This window comes from Thermobia domestica, chromosome 10, assembly GCF_964235325.1.
Source record: "Thermobia domestica chromosome 10, izTheDome1.hap1.1, whole genome shotgun sequence".
NCBI classification, from domain to species: domain Eukaryota; kingdom Metazoa; phylum Arthropoda; class Insecta; order Zygentoma; family Lepismatidae; genus Thermobia; species Thermobia domestica.
Window position 1 is genome coordinate 204,347,850 of NC_137463.1, and position 23,858 is coordinate 204,371,707.

General features: G+C 35.8%; 1 protein-coding gene across 3 annotated transcripts in view; it reads right to left on the bottom strand.

Moving 5' to 3' along the window:
* The window catches only part of LOC145662942 (tolloid-like protein 1), a 964,318-nt gene that overhangs the window by 520,998 nt on the left and 419,462 nt on the right, over positions 1–23,858 (bottom strand). For all 3 annotated transcript variants that reach the window (XR_014127127.1, XM_081728975.1, XM_081728973.1), the window contains exon 2: positions 12,410–12,469. The gene's annotated coding sequence lies outside the window, so the exon portion shown is untranslated. The remainder of the gene's footprint in view (positions 1–12,409; positions 12,470–23,858) is intronic.

A 23,858-nucleotide genomic window follows, 5' to 3' on the forward strand; every position in this document is an offset into this window, starting at 1 on the left:
TTTTCTAATTTTCCTCCCTGTAACATAGTACGTACGTTCCATGTCCCTATCCTAAATCTTTTGCTCTTCCTTGTCTTTCTTTCTCTGTTTGTCTTCCCCCCATTATTACTTTCTCGTCCAATAGTCCTTCCCAAGCCATCCCCCTCCCGGAGATCCGAATGGGGGGATATTTTACCTCCGGAACTGCATTTTGACCTGCGAAAGACCATTGTTCATATGTTCTCTTTTCGCTGCTAGCAAACTAGGGAAAATAGAGTGGTGGTTTCCCGTTGCCTTCCACCGCTTACAAGAAAATGTTTGATTAAAATATAATGGATCTTTTTTGAATCAGAGGTCACAAAATTTTTGAACGGCTCTTAAATCAAGTTTTCGTAATTTTTTTTTTTAACGGAATAAGTACATCATACTGAATTAAGTAATAGTTTGGGTTTGGGTGCATTATATGTAGTTAACCAGATATAAAGACTACAATAATATTTTATATTGAAATATATTGGATCTTTTGAACCAAAAAAGACAAACAACACTTTCGTTTGAGATTTCAAAACATTTGATTACAGAATAAACATAGTAGAGAATTAAACATACTATATGAATTGGATAGATTTTTATGCAATCGTTAAGCTATAAAAAAAAAAAAAAAAAAAAAAGTAATCCTTTGTGGTCAGTAATAGAAAACCTTCATGAAACTGCTAACCTTAACGAAACGTTAAATAATAATTAATAATCAATATTTTTTTAACATTTTTTTCAAAACTGGTAGTGGGATGCTACAATGAGTTACAGAATAACGTTAGAAAAAAAATTGAGAAACATTTTAGACAAAACCTTCCATTTCCCTTCAGCTCTTGCTTTAATTGTGAATTAATAAATTAAGAGTCGTGACATATTCTTTTTTTCCCTCTGTTTCGTTGTTGAAATTTAAACAAACTAATGTTAAACAATGTTAAAACAACTTAAAACTTCCAACAAACATATGTAAACACATTCTAATGATAATAGCTGAAGGCTTTTTGGACATACAAACATCTCTCTGGTCTCTTCCCACACTCTTGTACCACAACGTATGCATGTACGCTTCTGTGTGTGTTAACATGAGCAATAAAATGTTTGATTTTCAAATAAAGGTAGGGCTCTGTCTGTCTCGCGTTTCGGCCATTAAATGGATTCCCCACTGAGCAAGTAGACCATATTTGATCCATTCTCCGGAGAAATTCCTTCATAAAATGGAGATTGTCGGTGTTAATTAAGATGATATAGGGAGCAGTATTTCCAAGAAGGATCAGAACATTAAAAAAAGAGAATTATAGATACTCTCATTTTTGCATATGGAAACAAGATAAAAACCAACTGGAGAAAAATGTCAGAGCTGACTAACCTAGAGATCGCAACGTATAGACGCATCATGAACAAACATTTTTGTGGGTCTATGTGGTGTCTAAATTTTTTAACTTACAGAGTACTTGAAAACAATAAATCACGGAAAATGAAAAATTGAAATAAATGGTACGTCCCCATCATAATAATTTTCTAACTCAAATGCGATTTTTTAATATAAATTTTAAGAAAGTTGAATTAGGTTTCCTTTTAAAATGTGTACAAATTCGGAAAATGAAGTGAAAGTTCTAGTTTTATGTCATACGGTTGTATTCTAAAATGAGATGGATGCTTAATTAAAATGAATGCTAATGAAATAATAAATGGGATGATAATGTGTGAAGAAACATTCAAACTTCACAGACATGATGTTGTCCAGCACAAACTCACATATTATCTAGAGTCGAACTGGAACTCATTGCATCAAAAGTAAAAGTGCTCGACCAACTGAGCCACCGTGCCCTCTTATACACTAATTCGAGGCAATATCTTCACTTGAGAAGCTAATTTTCAAAATGCTATTATTAGGACTGCGAGGACATTCCTTTTAACATGGGGTCGCGCGTTATCCTGTTGGAAAATGACGTTATGCAGTTCATGGATTAATGGGACAGCAATACAGGTGAGCCCCTCTGTGATATACCGTTGGCTGTTCATTGTCCCTGGAATGCGTAGAAGACGCGAGCGAACACCTAAGGCGACGGCACATGATGCCCAGTGTAGGGTCAGTGTGACGATGCAAGATGCAGGTGTTCTGAATCCTAGTGCCACGCTGCCGCCAGATACGTATACATCCATCATAATGCTGTAGACAGAAGAGGAATTCGTTGGAGACGAGTACGGCATTCCGTTCCACACGCCATGCACGATGGTGCTCGTACCGTGTTTGGCACACACGCCTATGTTGTACCCGCAGAGAAATCCGCACCAATGGGCGGAGTGAAAAGTTTCCCCGCTCCGCCAAACGACATCGCACGGTTCGTGGGGACACCAAATACCCCTAGTTCCTGCGTCATCCGTCTTGATGTGGCCGTGCAGTCTGTTAGGACCATGCGTGTTAGGCATCTGTTCTTGCGGTCCATCGTCTAAAGCGGACGTTAAACACCTCTACGTCGTTCTATTGTGCCTTCCTGTACTCACTAGTTCCATACACGTGCCATAGTAGACGGATCCCGTCCTACTCTGGTATGCAACAATTCGACCCCGATTGAACTGTAAAACCTGCTTGGAAGTGCTTCCGCAATTGACTACTAGTCTTTGCTGACTGCTTTTGACACATTACACTCACGACCACGCACATTCACCGCACTTCTGGCCTCCTGGAGGTACCTCTTTCCAGATGGCGTGGTAGGCGTACCTGACGCACGACAACCTAGGCCTCTTAATCATTTCCTTCTGCAATCATCCCCTACACGTTGTGCAAACTTCGTGCTTTTGCGATAACTCCTTCTGGGTGTTGCAATTTTAATAGCGAACAGTTTATATATACAAAAGCATAATCTTCTTCATTGTGTTGTGCGGATGTGAAAGTTTATTTTTGGACGTGCGGTAAAGAAAACAGATACACAGTTTGCCAAAACAAAGTTTTAGCTGGATTCTGTAATGCAGTTTTTTAGTGGCAAGATACCTTGGTGGGAAACGGCCTGCATTGTAAAGGTTGAGCTTTCATTATGTTCTGTACATTCCATGCAACAGTACCACAATCAAGCGCTAGTCGTGATTCGGAGTCCACTTTCATATTTGGTCTTGTCCTTTAAAATTCCTGTATTACATACGGACGCAAAACACGAAAAACTTAAAAGCAAAGTTTTGAGAAATATATTTGAAGTAAGAAGAAAGAAGACAAGAACACACAGGTACGCAATGTGAAACAGTACAATACTTTACAAGTTACAGAACACCATATGGATATTATACGAAAAACTGAGACACTTAATATAAAATAAGATCTTAAGAAAGTGAGCAATAATAGTCCAGAATGGATAGGATGGAGGTGCAAAGTTCATTTTTATGATGAACCCTCCAGTTCTTTAAACTATAGAAAATTTAGTTATAATTGTCACTGATAATGAGAAATAATCCGTTTTTATTTTTAAAATATTATTGTTTATATGAGTTTGTATGCTGTAAACTATGAATAAATGGTTACTTAATTATCCCTGGAGCCTCTCGATGGAAATTTATGATTTTTTTTTTTTTTTTACAAAAGTATTCAGAATAATCCGGAGAAAATTTTGGGTGTTAGAGTTCGTACCTCGTGTCGCCATTATTGATTAAAATTACATGAAATTGTTTCGTATGTGGCAATGAAAATTTAATAGAATTATCCTTTTTATATAGGCAATCCATCACACACTTGGCTTCATTGGGTTGTATAACATTTTAGGATATAATGTTTTAAGTTGGCCAGAATGTTGTTTTCTGTAACTCCTAAACAAACAAAACAAAAGAAAAAACGGAATAACTTAAATTACTGGTTTGTTCGTGTAAATTATAATTTCCTTCACATAAAGTAACTTCCATACGGTACGAAAATTTTAATCTTTGTATCAGCTGAACCAACACTTACACAATGCTTCTCAACCTGTTTGTGACAGCGATACTTTTTAGTGCGGGGAACGTGGGGGCGCCGTTTCCCCACCTCCAAAAATATGTACAGTGTCCTCAGTTCCTAAAAATATTACAATGGGCAACCGTCCCTCTATCTTTTCAGATCCACTTTTACCTCTGTTTACAAGACTTGAACACCCACAATATTACGACATATTTGGGTTAGGTTTCAATTAGTCATTGTTGCTGCCGTTTTAAAAGTTGACTAGTATAGCCTGTCCCAAAATAAATTTTAATTTATTCTTAAAGGCTTCACAATAATAAAATGTATTATATAAAGTCTAGATTTATCCGCCTTCTAGGTGACTTAAAATTCATTTTTAAATTCTAAAATTTCACAACATATTCCATGGAGCTTGTTCGACACATTAGTTGGGAAAGTTTGACCTAACATATGTCCCAATAAATTAAATTATTCTAGTAACGAATATTGTAGCGTTGATTTGAACCTTTAAATTTTTATCAATGTGTAGCTACTATAAGTAAAATTATGGAAATAATTGAAATAAGATGAGGCTTTACTTTATGCAATCATTATGAGGATGTCTTTTCATGGCCACCACTCGTTCTCATCTATTTTTACATTACTTTCGATAAAATGGGTACTTCAAATACCTATAGCATCAATATTAACAGACCAAACCCATATTCACGAAGAAATTAAATGTCGACTGAAAACAATGAATCCATGTTATTATTCAGTTCAAAACGTTTCGTCATAGCGAATTCTGTCGAGGAATTTGAAGCTTAAAATATATAAAACTATAATCATGCCTGTTGTGCTGTATGGTTGCGAAACGTGTTCGCTTATTATGAAGGAAGAACGCAGACTGACAGTGTTTGAGAACAAGATCCTGGGACGAAGGGAAACGGGAATGGTGAATGGCGATAACTTCATAACGAGGAACTACATAATTTATATCGTTTACCAAACATTGTTAGGGTCATGAAATCTAGGAGACTTGGATGGGCAGGTCATGTAGCCAGAATGGAAGAAAGTAGGAACGTTTTCAAAGTTTTAACTGGAAACCCAATTCGGAATTAAGATGGATCTCGCAGAAATAGGAAAACAAAGTAGAAACTGGATCCAGTTGGCTAAGGATAGAAGTGAATGGAGAGCTTATGTGAACGCTGCATTGAATCTCCGGGTTTCATAGGCCATAGAGTTAGTTAGTCAAAATAAAAAGACAGAGATTGATACAGATAAATCATATTAGTAGATATTTCGTCACCTTGATGTTTTGACATTAACCTAACTTTATGGTAAAATGTGACAGTATATTTTTCGTCCAGAAATCAACATATATGGTTTCTCATTATTTCCAATTGCCCTTCACTTTTTTTATCACGTGACTGTCACTATAAATTGTTAAGGAGATGAGATTAACTTGGATTGAATCCACAACATTTCGACAATGTCTACTGGAAGACAGTGTCAAACAATGTACCGATATCACACTGTTCGATGGGCGACATAAGCGACCATGAATGCCAGTGCAGCAACTGTATCTGTCATTACTCAAAGAAGGCCTTCACATTCCGTGATGCGTGAGAACAGGTATTATTGTTATGAAACATGACATCCTCGTATGTATCTTTCTGCTTCTATGATCCATGCTAGCAGATTGAGCTCAAAACAATAGCATCTAACACGTATTCGTTCATCTGTATAGGATACTCGTAGGATGAACCGGTACTCTTCCCAGAAACATGACAAAATGCCGTTCAGCAAGCCAGCAACTGTGTGCATGCGTGTATTGTAAGCTTAAACTATTGCGGTTTTGAATCAATAGAAGTGGACACTAAAGCATGCGTGTCGCCGTACTGTCAATCACAGTCATATGGGCGATGTGTTTATAATTTTGGAGTGTGCTTGCACAAGTTTGAAGTAACTGTGTAATTTTGACAGCGGTCTTAACTTTAAAAAAGAAATGCAAAAGAGTGGTTCAAAAGAGGTTCCCATTGTCACTGACTTCGCTACTTTAATTCATTCTATTTCTTACCTTTAAAACAAATTTATTAAAGTAATGTAATTCATGCAAATGAGGATGTAGGTTATTACAGGAAGATACATACAGTCAGGCCCACATATATCTTTTACGCCTCTGGGGCCCAAGCAAATATTGCTCCCTTCATAATGGGTACAAAGAGATCTTGCGCATATCTTCCCTTACTTGTTCATACAGAGTATTCAGTAGGCCTAAACAATGCAGATGCGTCCACTTACATTAAGCAACCAACAATGGGACAGGGCGTACAGAACCAAATGCAGGAATTACGCTCTCAGCCAATAAGCAATAACCTGAGCTTCTTCTAGCGCCAGTAGCATCGTAACAAGAAACCTTGCTCGCTCCATGATACCAACATTGTTTACAGCATAGATCTCCTTTAAATTTCTTTCTCGTAGACAGCATATTTTTCTCCTCACTAAATGTTAATCTCGGTTTTTAATATGCCGCCCTGGGCTTCGGCCTTGCGTAAATATGAGCCTGAATACAGTACGGCGAGAGAAGACTTTCTCTATAAAACTGTACTAAATGCTGTTTTCGAGAACGCTAACCATTTTGAATTTACAACGGCAAGTAAATAAGTAACAGCAATATTTTTCTATTTCTTTTCAGTTTGACTCTACGGAATTGTGTGCTCACTAGACGCTAGGTGCCACCGTTGGCTCCGCCTGTGATATGTTGTGTCGTTGAGCTCGCTTTGCACTATTGCGAAGTAAAGATGATCACGCCATTCTCTGTGAACCAAAGAAGAACAGCGTTCTGAACTTCTGTCATCCGTTTTTTGTGATCTGAAGGTGTACAGGGGGCGGAATTTCAAAGAAGGCTTTCAGCTCAATATGTGGGCAATGTGTTGCCAAAGCGAATTGTTTACCAATGGGTTGAACAGTTCAAAAGTGGTCGAACGAGTGTAAAGGATAAGGAAAGAGCAGGGCGTCCAGTTACAGCAACAACTGATGACATTATTGAACGAGTCCGTGCCTTGATTCTGAGTAACAGACTAGTAGTTGTTGATAACCAAAAACTACAGTTTTAAAGTATATTTCCAAATCATAGTTTGGATTGAAACTGACAGTGATGTGAATGTGGTGAATTGGGGGAAGGAGCTATGGCACAATCCGCATGTACCAGCTATGACTAATACACATGTTGCGCCAGAAAGTTTTAATATTCTCCAATTTAATTCCATAACTGCCTGCTTAACGAAACGGTGCGGCTGGATGAGAAATTTGAGTACAGTAGACTCCCGAGTATTCGGCTCGCGACTCTCCGGCCTCCGTACCATCTGGCCTACTTTTCTTTTATAGTAATTAAATGAGAAAGACAAGGCGTTGCATTGACAACATTGCCAAGGCATTGGAAGCGGGTGTCTGCTACGATGCTTCTAAGTATTGTGTGCAAAATACAAGTTGTGACATGAAAACAGCAGCGTTCTGCTCCTTGTTCTCGTCAGTGTGTAACGGACCTCAATACAGTACACTTGCCTCTGTTCCTGATTATAACTGTACAGTGTATATAGTACTGTATTCATAAATATGTTCTTGGGGTATGCTTAACGAGCTCATAGAATTCCGGCCTATTCGGCTTTTTTGTTATTCCGCCTGCCCTTCCCCCACATTAGGCCCGATACTCGGGAGTCTACTGCACTACACACATCTGCCTGTGGACCATGCCAAACAGAAAATTGTGAAAAACTTTTTAATTAATCGTGTTTAGGAAGAAGAAGGTGACAATAACTATTTGAAAATACGTTAATATCTAATTAAACTTTTGTTAATTTTTGGTAAACTAAGGATCAAGAAAATAATGTTGATAATTTAGATTAATGTCCAAAATACATACAGGTAGACACTACTTTTGGTTCTAGGATGAAAACTGAGGGAATCAAAAACTTTTCAATGAATCAGTTAGAGAAGAAGGTGACAATAAACTATTTGTAAACAAGTTAATGTTTAACAAAAATTTTGTTAGCTTGTGGTAAACTAGAGATAAAGAGAACATAGTCTATCATTTATATGTAACAAATGTATTTTGAGACCATAAAAACACAAGAGTAGATACTGACTTTCTTATACAGTAGTCAAAATAAAAACTAGGATATCTAGTTATTGTCTGTTTATAAGTTTGGTTAGGTATATTTACAAGTAGATTATTAATAAATATCTTGTTCCCTCGTAACTATTGAGGATATCGAAATGTAAATTGGCGCAAACATAGCCTATTTACCATAGTACTTTTCTAAATATATTAGATTCGTGTACTCTTATCTGGAATTGCTTCAAAGGGCACAAACATTTTGACAAAGAAATTCTAGACAGAAATTTCTCGAATTATCTCAAATTTTGCGTTTTCATTACCATCCATACATGGGATGATACCATAGCAAAGTTTGCGTGATTCTTAAAAGAGTTAAATACAAACCATGATGTCCGGATGAATAGTGCTGTGTTTAGAAATTTGTATGTTATATCATATTTGTACAGGTTCAGTTCGCATATACACAGAGTAGGATATTGAAAAAAAAAATGTTTCCTCGTAACTATTAAATCTATCGAAATGTAATTTAGCATGCACATAGCATATACCCCATAGTACTTTTCTAGATACATTAAAGTCGTGTATTTTTTCCTGGTTTGTGCCGTCCTTCAGAGGGCACAAAACCTTTAGAAAGGGATTTAGGAGGGGGAATTCTCGAATTATTTCCAATTCCTCCTCTCACGTACACAAGTAGGTGGCGCGACTGAAAAGCTTGCTTAATTCTGAAGAGAATGAAGTACAAACCATATCTTAGAATAAATAGTGGTGATAAAATAACTACCCGAATGAAAATCTAAAATTTTAAAAGGGTTAACGATAATTTTGGACGTCATCTTAAAAATGGGACTTTTCGATGGCCAAATTTTGGAAAGGTCTCATTTGGCAAACTTTTAGAATGTTATTTAGCACATTTAATACTACAAGAAAACATTTAGAAACCTTTTGTAGCAATTTTTTGAGAGCGAAACCCTATTTTCAGGGGACTATCTTAGAAAAAAGTATAAATATTGGAATGAAGCTTGATCACTACAAGACTTCTGCCGCATTCCTTTTACCTCATCCTCTTGGGGGTTAATGCGTAGCTACACACATTTACACACAAAGTATCGTGCTTCATCTGACAATTTTCAAGAGAAAAGAAATTGAAATACACAACTAGACTCGGTCTGAAGAAAACAATTTGCTCACCGAAACAATCTGCTTCTCTTGCTTCTGTTGAGTAAATGCCACTGCAAGAAACCTTCCTCCTTCCCACACTCTTACGAAATGAAATTTACAGAATTCGTGCAAACAAATGATATGGTTAATATTCTGTTCAATACTAAGCCCCGATATATTACATTACGTAGCTTGACAAAGCACTCAGAAGAAATACATAACAATGCTTAAATTCGCCTTTTCGAAGTGAAATCTAAGTTAACATAAGTAATTATAGCTTCTTTTAAGTTTATTTTCTTTTGTTTATATAGTATCTTTATATTAGTGTTTGTTGGTGTAAATACATTTACACGAAATATGTTTACAATTAAATAACCATATCACAATTTGCATTGCTTACGTATATATACGATTATCATAAATCGAAGAGTGGAAACTTTTATGTAGATTTGGTTGTGATGTTTCGAGCCAAAATGAATTTCTTCCCAGAAATTGAGAATTTTTTCTTTAAGTTTCCACGGTGAATCTAATACTGATTGTATTATCTAAACCAAAAATGGCTTTTATTTTGTACTTAGTGGTGCTTTTCTACTGCTAGAGTTGTCGCCTAGCTACAGAATCCTTAGCAACGGAAGTTACTCAAGGTTACATTTTCAAAATAAACAATCTATCACTTTGAACGAGCGATTCCATGATGCGGAGTTACTTTTGTGTATATGTTTCTATTATCCCTAAGCTTATTTTAAGTAATCACGATTGCATACAATCATTTGGTCTATAAATTAATTCTGTCTTCATTTCTAGGTTTTGATAATTAGGTTCCTATATTGCTCGTTAGTTTTTGTTTTTTACGCGTTCATTGTTTTCCTTTTTCCTCTCTAGTTGTTCTACATAAAAGAAAAAAATGAAAAATCAGTATTTTTTCCCAGTGAACTGTCGCTTAGCAACCAAGCAAACAGCACAATAAATTTATAGATTTATTATATTTTCCCTCTCTCTCTTTTCATCTTAATATTTGTGCATGCTATAGTTTGTAAGTATCCTCTTCATTCATTTGTTGTTTTAGTGTTGAGCTGCTTCCAAATCCAAAGCTGCTGTTCACTTCTTGCTACCAGAATATATTCCTAATAATTAAAAATTCTTTTCAAATAATTTCAATAATGGTTCTAACCAGTTTCTGTTCCTCCTTTTTTCTATGGCTAGTATTTTTCTCTCTCCATATTATGCTAACGCTTCTTCATTACCTTCCCAGCTAATTATTTCACTTTGGCTCCATATTCACAATTCGAGCGCTTGTAGTCGTTTTTCATCGCTCTGTTCGTATTTGTACTGCTTATATATATACTCACCACACTCACACTTACCCTCCCCAACTCCCTCATACTTGTACTGATTGAGTTTCATCTTGAAATAATTGACTATTGATGCCCCCATTTGACTCACCTTCAAACTCATGCATCTAACATCCACTTGGCTTCATCTTCAGTCAACTGCCTCACACTCACACTCACTTGCCATAATCCTCAAATAGTATTGATGTCATCACCCCCACTTCAAACAGCATTGACGCGCTCTGTTTCACTCGCCTTTACTCTAAAATAATGAAGGTGCTCTTACTCATAACCATCCTCAAATAATATTAGTGTCGTCACACTCGCTCACCCTCAGCACCAAAATAAGAATGGAGGCCGCCTTGATGAGGGAAGAAGGATTAGGGTACGCATCTCTGCTTGTTGATATGCTCTCTTCTCGAGATAGTAAATCACGCCACGAAAAATAAACATACAGCACTACGAGTAGTACGTCAATGGATAAATATCGTGTATTAAAATACAATGAAAAGGGTTGAGGGGCAAGGCCAGGTTGATATGTAAAAATAATGGAAAACGTCTGATATTAGTGTCGAATCGAATCCAAAGTCTTCAGGGTCGCTGACATCAATATCATCTCTCACCTCTTCTCATCTCATGCGTAGAGGATGAATTTGGACTTAAACGGTGTCGAAAACATCACTATTCATCTCAGCGACTTAAAAGAAACTAGAAATTATTTTTACATGTCGTCCTCTTCTCACCCACTACCCGTCACTTCTCATAATGATGGTGTTGAATTTAGACTTAGGCGGCATTTGGAGCGTCACTATTCATTCCAACAACTTCAAAAACAATGGGACAACTAATAAAGGTCGCTTTCGATTATTTTTACATGTCAACTCTGCTTTGGCCCTCATCCTTCATGTAAAAATGTGATAAAAACTTAAGATAGCCCAGGTTCCACTCAGGTAACAAAAATAATGAAACTCGGTTCAGCAGTCTAGGGGGAGTAAGGCGTCAAATATCTTTACATTCATTTTTATTTACCAGGGTGGCCAGAAAGTTACTTTACACCTGTGGAACTGCATTGTGTTCCTTGCAATTCCAATTCTGCAGAAGCTTTCTGATCGACTTGCAGAGTTAACGCATCATTGACACATTAAGTTCTGCACAAGTTTCCTTTCGGGATGTTGGATGACAAAACTTTCCAGGCGAAAAATTTTCTTCTCCCACGTGATCAAAGTTTGACGACTTAGTGGCTATTTACCGAACCGTTCACGTAACCTATACATCACCTGCTGCATATTTTCGTTGTTGTACTTTAGTTTATGGACCCACACACTAATCACTAAGCGCTCCTCCAAAATGATGTAACTGGTATCTGCCATTCTTGTTCACCTAACACGAACAGGGAAGATAATGAACTGGTTAACGCACAGACTTCATTCTCCTCCCTGCAAAGGCAGTCACCTGGCAGTTACGCTGTAATCACATGGCAATTCACGTGAGGCGCACTATTGCCATATCAATAATAAGGATGGAAGATTCAAATCTTAAATATCTTAAGAATTTACATTCTTACACGCATTTAGTTCACATGTAAAAGGACTTTCTGGCAACCTTGGAGAAGATATCTTCGAAGGAGTTGCTTTCTCGTGCACCATACCGTAGATAGTTTTATTGGTCTACAACGCTGTGGGATTCGTTCGCATACTTTGGCAACAATGCATCTATGCCACACATATTTAGTTATACCGAAAGCTCAATCGTCACTTTCACTTAGGATAACATAATAATTACTGCTTAATGTGGTATATATCAACAATATGTAAGTTGAAAAAAGCAACGTAATAGTTAAAATCAGCACCATGTCCTAAGTTAATAATGTGAAAAAAATGTGCTACTCACCATATCGTCGGCGTCCGGAACGGAAGCCCAATCAGAATGGAAGGACTCGAGAACTCTCAGCTGAAATACAGAAAATAAAACAACTTAATTTGTGAAGTTTTATTTATATCTTTATACATTGTACATATGATCCTTCAGATGTTTGTTCTATTTCTAATTTTTACGAGCTTAATAATAAATGTTGGAAACATTTTAGAGGCTAGTTAAAGCGCAAGAAACGTTGACAGAATTCATTTGAAATCAAAGAAAACATCGAGAACCATTAGATAAATAAGCATTTCTGAAAATGGTTTTCGAGGTATACCTTTGTGTTCCTCTGACGATTGAACACTAGTAAAAAAAAAAAAAAAAGAAAAAGAAAAAAAAGAAAAAAAGAAAAATGTAATTCAAGTGAATCGTGTATCACCAATCCCGCAACTAGAGGGAGTTAGGGGGCCTGGTCCCCCTAAACTTTTCGTGCCCCCCCAGACTTCAATACAAAATGCCATCATTAATACAAAAAATACAATTTTAATATTTGTAAGAGAATTTTTAATGACTTACCCCCTAACTTATTCATGCTCCTCCCAAACCTCTGTGGCTGGTTGCGAGTCTGTGTATCACATACTATACTGTAGTTGAGAATCTCTAACAGGTAGCCTAGAGATTTTCAAAAGCAGATATACAAATTCTAATAGATTAAATCAATGTATTATAATAAACTATTCTTAATACTCTTCAAATAAAATTAACAATGTATAATGTTAAATAATATTATTTTTAAAAATGTAAATATACCGGTATACTATTATATGTTCAACACAATTAAGAACTATACATTTATTTTAGAAGGGAACAGTAGTAGGGTCCGTAGAGCATTTGAACCAAGAAAAGTGATTCTAACTTTAAACAAAAAAGAGTAATAAACTCTGAGATAGAGCATAAAAGATACAAGGAAAATATTGAGTATCCATAATTCATGTCTTACAAGGATTTCTTTCACTAAAATATTATGCAAGCTTAGGAATAGCAATCCAACCACAAAATGACCATTAGGAAAACCTAGTCGCAAATGGGAGGACAATATTACGATGGATCTAATAGAAATAGGAATACAAAATAGAAACTGGATCCAGTTGGCTCTCCAGAAGTTAATGTAGAGCTTTCGTGAGTGCAGCATTGAACTTCCGGGTTCAGTAGGTCATAGAGTTACCTAGGAAGGTAAGGCTTTTTCTCTAGCTGGAGATGTAAAGGAATCAAGTGACATTTATGAATTATTGTATAAGTGTTAATCTTATATCTTCACACGCACCACCAGAATAAACTATCATACCCCTGAAATGCCAATTTTACAAGTAAGACAAAAATATTTTTGTAGCTAAAGAAACTTTTATTATTTTTTTTCTGTTTGGGGGAATTGTAACGTAATTACAATATGTATAGTATTACTTGTTGTAAAGAAAAATCATTCTTAATGACATACAGATCACAATAGTCACATATTAAAAGTTGGTAACAATTTAAAATCTATTTTGAGTTGCGACAATCTTATTGTGGGGATGCCTTATAGTTTATCATTATAAGAAGACTTTAAACTTGCTTCAATTTGAAGCATGAAATAAGTCGTCCATTTCCAAATGGAATCTTGTCCACCAAACAAAATTTTCCAGAAATCGAAAAAAAACCGTTCTGCAGCGTCAAAGTTTGACTAACATGTGCTACTTTGAGCAGAATTATATTTATCAGGGGCAAATGAATGTTTGCCAAAAATTTGAACAAATTCTATACAATAGTTTTAAGAAAATATTAAAAAGTAATTTGGACAAGACTCGTTTTGGAACTGTTTGAAGGACAAGATACCTTTTGAAACTGTACGAAGTCATTTTGTCATGGAGATAAGGCGTTTCTGAGACAAAAGTGATATAATGGTGTAATGTAATTATTTGTTTATTATAATGGAAACAGATAAAAATGATAGTTATAAAAGAAAATATTGTAATGTCCGAAATAGAATGACTTATGAATAAACAATGACTAATTTGAAACATTCTTCAAAGCAGAAGATAATATTATTAAAAGCAAACAACAACTCTTCTCTATAACACTACGAAACTAAACTAAACCTTTACAAAATCGCGTAATCAAAGAATGTTTGCATGGTAAACAACAGTTTCTAAAGATGATTACATGTATAAATCATCATCTCGTTGCACTTATGCTGTATATCCCAAATGCTCCATTCTTCCATCGGCATCATCGTTTTCTGTTTCATATTCCTCTCTAAGGGTATCATCACATTTGATATCCATGTAGAACTTCAAGGAAGGAATATCCTGCCAAATCCGTTCCAAAATGTAGTTGAAACAATCGTCTGATATCACCTGATCTTACCCGGATCTCTCACAACAGACCTCTTACTCATTAACGATTTTTCAGTGGAATTTACGTGCGAGGTCTTTGGTTCTTCATCGACCAATGAATTAGATCATACACACAACAAATTGTATGTAATTTCAAATCTCTCACCAACCATGATAAAAGAACAAAAACCGTTGGAAGACACAGCGCAAAACACGACCCAACCTCCTATGGGTGGATATGACAGTGAAACTGATCGTTGAAAATATATTTTATTTAAACAGTGACAAAAATAGAAGGGTTACCAGCCGTTACGAATAAACATACTGTCTTTAGAACTTATTATGTTATGAGAAAACAATACATTTTGAATCTATCTGTGACTTGTGGACGAGAGTAGCTTTGAAATTGTTTTTGTTTACACGTTACACATGCCTAAAGGACAAGAAGGAGAAGGTTTCTATAAATTTTCCTCTGCCATTTTTGTTTGTTGGACGTGGAAAAGAACCAGTTTATAAATGTATGATAACATTTCCCACACTTGAACGTAATTTACACCGCTTATCAGATTTTTTGCAACTATAAAACATATATCATATGAAAGTTGTGAATACCATTGATTCAATGGTGCCAGTACCTTAAAATCGATTTTTTGGTTCCTATGATTATGCACTGTAGACTAAGGAGAGAGGGAGAGGATTAATGAAAATGGATTATTATGAAAGAATTGGGGGAATGAGAATGTGGGAGAAATAAGAAAATTTCGAGAAAACTCATGTACACAATGATGTCTACTAAAAATTCATTTGGTCTGAAATCAAACCAGAGACTCTTCACACCAGAGGTAAGCGCTCTGTGATTATAATTTGGAATTATTACTAAGTTATTATATATGAGTACAGTAGTTTGCGTGTAGTTAATTTTTAAGAATAAATAAATATGTGAATGTGGAAAACTTTTCTTTACACAACGCGAACAGAAATGTGTATATTAACGATTGATGTTCAAGGTGTTGTGGGATCTCTTGTTAACTTCTGAGGATTAGCTAGAATTGCTGAGCCTAGCACAACTACAATATAACACGTTCTCCTCGGAACATAGAGTGTACTGGCGAGTAGACAAAGTAGTTTGCGTTATATTAGTGTAGAGATCCCGCATAATTTTCCAAAAAAATGATAGAATTTCGCTTATTTCTACTAATATTAGGTTAGTTTATGTTAGGTTAGGTTAGATTTGTTTACGTTATGTTACGTCTAAGTACTTGCATCATTCATTTTGTATTTTTACGTGCTTCTAGACCCCTTGTACTAAACATACTCCTCTCACGTTAAATATAATGTGTGTTGGACTCTTAAAAATGCTGTTGAACATTCGTTCTGTGTATCCTCCTCAGGTTGTGAAATAAGCAAGAATAAGGTGCAATAACTTATATTTTAATATTTTATTATAACGTTCTGTTTACACACGAACTCAGAGATGATTAATTTGTTGCTCGTTTTATATATTTTTCATATATGGCCATAATACCGTTTTGGTTTATCGGTCACTTTGAAATAGAGGCGCGTTTGGTTTCCTTACAATACATTCCTAAGATAATTGTTTTCCTTTTTAATTTGCGGCCGCTGTTATACTTCCTACGTGCAAGAAAAGTTTAATCTAATTCCATGGTTGTTCTGGGCCCTTCCTATTTGGATGTTTTTAAAAAGAGCACATTCTTGAATTGGATTCTTGGAAGAAGGGGGTACTGTTCTAGAACTTTACCTCTTTTAGTTTCGTGTTAGAGAGCCATGTATTACACTGATATAAAATAATGAATTCAGCCCTTACTGCTTCAATTTGGCAACACTGCATTATCCTCTTCTACCTTTGAGTATCTAATCTTACCCTCTTCATTTCTAGCTTAGTTTTCAATAATATTGCAGATCAGTGGCGTATTTACGGGGTTGGCTATCGGACTCAAGTGACCCCCTAAATAGATAAATTTATATATAGTATATATAATAACTGTATACCTAGATAGACCCAGTATATATACACCAACTCAAGAGAATGTACACAGCCCTCCCCGAAACAAAATCCTAAATACGCCACTGCAGGAGATATTGAAACAAGAAGAAAGTATTATATGCATCTCCGTTGCCCAATACTTCCTACAATACTAAGAATATCTGAAACAATCCTTTTTTTCTATTTCAAAGAGAGTGTTCTAGTAGTTTTACTTTCTTTTTTTTAAAAAAAATAAAAGTTCAATTCATTAAGATTTCATTTGATTTTCATTGAAGTAATAATAGTAACAAAAATAGAAACTAAAATATGAAAAGGAAAGGGAAAAAAATTCAGAAGCGGAATAACGATCCTTAGGAACAGCTGGTCCAGCCACTTTCAGAGGTTATTCAACCTTTCTCCAATGACGTCAGCACTGTCTGACGTCAGAGAAATTGCAAACGTCCCGACTGCAGAGAACGAGTGAGACGTCAAGCACTACGATCTTGCGCCCGTAGTTTGTATCTCTTTTTTATCCGTTTTTTGACCTGATTCTTCACCTAATATTCTCTATGGCTTTCGTGCATGCATGAAAAATTAACGTTTTTTTTTTTTTGCGTGTAAGAGGAATAATTAGCATTATATATGAATATGTTGTTTATAATAAAATAATATTTTTAGAGAAAAAAAATTACTAGATGTTATAGCACATAAGCGGTAATGACCTGTCACACAGCTTTTATGGTTGGGTGATACGTGGTAAGCACATTGTCTCTCATTATTATTGCCACTGGTATTCTAACAGGAATTCGCTGCCTCTTAATTCCTTATGATACACTGGGAAAAAAAGAAGACTAGGATTTCCGTGTGGATACATCGTATTTACGCGGGTGCACTCCTTAAGTAATGTAATTTCATGTATAAAAGTACAGCAGGTGTTAACACCATGCCAAGTCTGGAGTTCGGCGTCGAACTAGACTCGCTGTGATTGGATAATTTTATTCACATGATTGGTCTCGTGTTAAAAACTATTACTCTCGTAAGGTAGGGAGTCACAGATTTAGAAAGAACCAAGAGGGGGCACTCGTAGGAAGGTAGTAACATTATATACCTAAGTTACCACTGTCGGAATAGGTATGGCGTTAATTCTAGATTTGGAATGGTGGTCCCACAACACAAAATTTTCGCTGGACGGTGGTGTAGATCGTACAACTGATGAAACAACATTGCTTAATGTGGTGACGCGCGTAACCTGGTAAAAACAGCATTTACATGCCGACTGGATTATGCATTTTTCTCCGTGTACGTCCGTAATTGCAACATTATACTGATTTAACATTTTAAAAAATCTGTGTTCTCGTCAGGCGATCGAACTTGGACCATGGCAGAAAAAGTATGTCTGGCAAAATATTCGAGTACACGGAGAAAAAAATTATTAAGTTTATGTTATAAAAGTATTCTGTTGTCGTCTTTTGTTAACATTTTCCAAAATTAGGAAAAATTTAAATAACCAAGTGTTAGTGTTAGGTGCGATAACACACAAAGGAGGGTGGTTTGTATGTCGTAATATAATTCTTAATTGCACAATTAAGATCTCTAAGACTTTCGGCTTTAGTGGAGAGATTGGAGTGGAGACGCTTAAGTTATTCAGAATAGTGCACTGATTAGGGTTACCCTGATGAACCATTCTCTATATTCCTAATGGAAATTCAAATCGTTCCCACAATGCAACGAAAGTGATTCGGCGACACTACCGGCTAGAGTTGTAACTAATTGCATCATATGCTACTGGCAGTAGCTAAGTGTATCATTGGCTAATTCTATCAGACTCATGCGCTCTGAATGATTTGATTCGTTCTTGCTTTTAGTAGTTCGTTGTACCCAACTTCCTTGATTGGTGGCGCTACAGTTTCAGCGGGAAAAGCAGCTGAAACCTCTAATACTATATTATTACTCTATGCTGATTACTATATAGTGCTTCTCCGTATCTGTTCTCGTTTTTAATCTAGAGCGATCAACATCAAAACGATCGAACGAAACTAATTGATTTCTGCCATTTCCGGTTTGAAGAGAGAGTTAAAAGGGTTGATTTCAAGATATGTCCCTTAGCATAGTCTGTATATAAAATATTCTATATTTTTATCAGTGACTATGCAAATCCATTCAAACTAAAAGCACTTAATTTATAAACCGAACAGTTAAACGCTCTAATGAAAGAGTCTTAAAGTTGCTGTAACGTTGACGGCAAGGCGTGCACCTGTTAGTTAGGCGGTCTAAGTTCGATCCCGGTAAGAAAGGGAATTTTTTTTGCTCTATCCTCGTTCTAATGTGGCTCTGGCTCTGAGGTTCTTCTAGTTTCTTTGAATTGGGCACCTTGGGATATAAAGGGTCGGGATGTGGTGCAGACTGCAACTCCATGAGTATCAAGTGAAAGAAGTATGGAGCCTAATATTTAGGCCTTCATATCCTTTCCCAGAAGTGGACGAGAGGGTACTGTGGCTCAGTGGTAGAGTGCTTACCTTTGGTGCGTAAGGTTCCAGGTTCGATTCTCGGCCACGTAAATTTGTGGTGAACAACATCGGGTCTATGGGTTTTCTCAGGGTACTCCCGTTTCCTCTCACTCTTTCATTCCATCAATTTTCCCATCATCATTCACATGCTTTAATCATCGTCTCCCTTAGCCTTAAGGGACGTTAAAGTAAAAAATTTTCTGAAGGGGGCCAAACTTTCCTTTACTTTTTAAGAAATACTCTAAATTTTGTATTGTATAATTCATTAGCGCTTTCCTTTAGTTTACTATAACCAAGAAATGTTTTTTTCCCTCCTTTTCGTAATATGATAACTTAGAAAATGAGCAGGAGAAAGTGATAAATAGCCTGGCTATTGTGAAAGCGTCAAATTTAAAAGGAAAGTCTAGTAAAATGCATAAGATTGAATTATATTATATATTAGTACTTTTTTCTTTCAGTTCAATTTAACCAGTAACTGAGTCCTTCTTAAGGAATAGGAAATTTTGTTAATCTTATTGCACTGGGAATAAAACGTTCTTGGAATAAATCAAATAATAAAATCTTATATAAAGCCTTCTACAGCTAAAGATGCCAAGCAGCTTTCTTGTTTTTAGATATTTGTTGTATGATTGCACATAACGAGTCCCTTAGCTGTTGTGGCGGTGTTTTAGTCGGAGTAAGACATTTCCCATTCAAATGATGCCACAATTGTTCACACAAATATTAGTGAATAAATATCACAATGGTAACATCGCCTGATGAGCTCCAACAATTAGTATAATTATTAGTACCTTTTATTTTGAAATCGAATATTTCCAAGCTTTGTTCTTCCCTAAGAATATTGTGAAATGACTAAACTCACTTTTACCACCAGTACGTGGTACTGAAACTTATTATACGGTACAAGTTTTGCATCAACGTACAGAGAATTATTGGTTATCAGGGACTATTTGAACTGTACGTAAATGACGAAGTTTTATGAAGCATCGTACTGCAACATTCACATCTAAACGTAAGGTAAAAGGGTAAGGAATTAAAACACAGAAGAAGAATTTTTGAGAGAGATGGTATCTTCATTTTTATCTCATTAATGACACTTCTTTGAAACTCCTCCGTGACAGGCCTGCAACTAGAGGGGGGGGCTAGGGGAACCTGGCCCCCCTAAACTTCTCGTGGCCCCTCCAGACCTCAACACAAGAAACACAATTTAGATATGTGCAAGAGAATTTTTAATGACTTGGCCCCCCCTAACATATCCATGGTCTCCCAAAACTACTGTGGCTGATTGCGGGCCTGCTCCGTGAGTGTTCTATTATAAACGTGCAACTAGGGATATTTACTTATCTCAATGTTATAAATGATCGAAAAATATTAGATTAAATTGTTACTTTTAGTATCTAAGTTTACTATATTGATCAAAGAGTGCTGCGTGAGAAATTGATAGGTCTAAGAAAAATCGTGGTAAGGGTTGAGAATTCTTCCAGCTCGCCCTTGTGACTTCTTCAAGCTGTTGGTGATCATTCAGCACATAAGGAAGATTAGAACTGCCATTCAGAGAAGCCTCCGGTGTATGTAGCTGGACCTTCTCCACACTACGGTACGCAAAACGACGATTTATCATTCTGACAACGTCGTCCGTTCTTACTCTTCACCAAAAAGAGAAGGATTTAAATCTTCCCGTGATAGATGGCTCTCCTTAAGAATAGAAGACGATCGACAGCTTTAAAGAAGGTCTTTTTCTTCTGCGGAAACTTCTTTCAGAATAGATAATAAGTACAACAAAGTCACTTCCAATTTTCAACGGTTATTGTACAATCCTTGCCTGCCACTCGAGTAGTTAGCATGTGTGCCTTTGGAGCACAAGGTACCAAACTCGATTCCCGGTAGAAGGGAGTTGAATTATGATCATTTGGATTTCACTTTAGACTGTAAATCCACATCTCACACAGCCTCGGCCCTGAAAACACACACTAAACTCCAATAAACAAACAAACAAATAAATAATTTCTTGATGGTCGCCTAGAGTATGTCTTCCCTGAAAGATAATGCAGCATTCTGATATCGCAATTTGACAATAAATAGCAAATCTGTTCAAGTGAAATTATTTTTTTACGTCAATGCGTAGCTCAAGTAGTAGAGCTTTGGCTTCGCATTCGGGAAGTCGTGGGTTCGATCCCCGTTGCCGACCATTCTGACTGGGGTTTCCCAGGGTTTTCCTCAGTCCTACTAGGCACGTGCTGGGATGGTACCTTCTAAACAGGCCCTGGCCGATACCTTCCCAAATCCTTTCCATTGTTATTGTTGTTGTTGTTGTTGTTATGTATCCAGTGTAAAATGGACTCTGAGCTGTATATTGTGATTGTTAAATAAATAAATAAATATTTTCTAAATATGCCCTGTAAGCTAAAGATAATTGGTTAATATGAATGATTCTGAAAAACTGATAAACTGAAAATGTGGAAGAAAGCGGAGAACTCCGGAAAATCTCAGGAACATTCCACTACTAACTCACTTGGACTAGGATCGAACCAGGAACCCCTGTCACTAGAGGTGAGTACACTATCGCTAAGCCATCGAATTATTTGAATGTGGCTACGAAGAACAAACAGTTTTTGTCTAGGAATTATGGAATTTTGTTACACGTGGATTTGTGATACTTGGGAGATAATTATTTTATTCGAATTGTGTTGAAACAAGATAGAATCTATCATGACTTTTTAAATCTAATGTTGAGAATTACTTTGTTATTAGTGATAATGAAGGAAAGTTGATTAAAAATATCAGAAACAGTCAATGAGCTAATTCCTTCTTGGACACAACTAGCTATAGATGATTTAGCATTGATATTTCTGTGATTTATTTTCACATTTCATTCCGAACCTAAGCAGTGGTAGAGCATTCACCTCTGATACATGGGGTCCTTGGTTCGTACCAAGTGAGCTTTGTGATGGATATATAAAGTATGCGTGAGTTTTCTCGGGGTTCTCCCGTTACCTTCTACTTTCTTCATTCTACCATTTCATTCATTTCTCACCGTCATTGTCTCCTTTATCTAGCCGACATAATCGTGGGACATAAAACTTAAATTTCGTTTCATTTTTTTTCATTCCGAACTAACGATCTATCGCGTTATGTTAGAAGATAATGGACCCTGTTAAAATTAATTAAAATTCCTGCTTTTTAATTTTGTCCTAGCAGCTTTGTCATTTTTCTTTACTTGTTTGCTTGTTTCAAGATCTTATTAAGATCCTAAGAGAAAGAAAATTAAGTTGCAGTAGACTTATATTTAAATACTTGTTTATGTTGGGCGCAAATAGTATATTCACCGATGCCACAATTAACTCCCCCACTGCTCACTCAATCAATCTAATTATTGGAGATGAGTTATTCATACATAATTTCTTAAGCATAGAACAAACAGGCTTTTGGGTGCAACATGTATTATTATGTGCCCATGATGTTTGGAAGTGTGTTTAATTAACTACAATTATCCAATGATTAAGTACAATAGTTTCCAATGCAGACATAAAGAGCATAATACAGTTAATAGTCCTTGAACGTAATATGGTATTTAGAAACTTTTGAACACACGTGGATAATACCGCAACAGCAACAAGAGAATGGTTTCGTGGAAAGAGATGGTGGTGTACCACAATGAGACACCCACATACTTCTTATTTTCTGTCGATATTTCCGTAAATGAAAAGTTTCCCAGTTTATTGGATTGGCCGAGATAGCCTGACGTCATCACTCATTTGACCAATCACGGTTATCAGGAAGTTCTGATTTTATTTACCTACACTAAGCTAATCAAAATTTTTCTTGCCTGAAGCAAATCAACCTCACCGAAATTAATTTAAGCTCCTGGCATGAATCGTAACATCACTATTAGAATTTTGTTTAAGATAAGAAGTTTTATCTTTATCTTTATTATTATTATTGTTATTATTATTATTATTATTATTATTATTATTATTATTATTATTATTATTATTATTATTATTATTATTATTATTATTATTATTATTATTATTATTATTATTATAAAGAAGCTTCATTTATATAAATTTTCTTTGTTGTATTAAAGTTTAAATAATTTTATTTAAGCTTACCGATGTTAAGTAGATTATAATGGAATATAACTAGTAACATTTAATTAAATAAGGCACTAGGATAAGGTTTTGAAAAAGAAACGTAATGTTTGCGGTTCTTATTTTAATCTTTAGCTATTCTTCAAGTAAATGGAACAACAGTTATACTGACTATTTGATGTTCAACCGAAATCAAGCCGTGCTGACCATCAAGTTCATCAAACCCTTTCTCATTACCATATATACTGATTTTTTTAGTTCAACGTCTCAAGATTATGCACCGAGTCTAAGGGAAACGAAATATATATTACAAGTATACAGTAAAAGAATAAAAGTGACTCAATACATCAACGTCCAGGTTGATTAACATCAAACTCCTTTCATCAAGGAAGTAAAGGTTAGGAAAGACATTTCTTAAAATGCATATTCTAAAGGAAGAAAATGGGGCTCAAATAGAGATGAGCACGAGACAAGATTTGAGGCTGTCTCTTCTCGAAAATGTGCTGTGAAAGCGATATCTCGACTCGA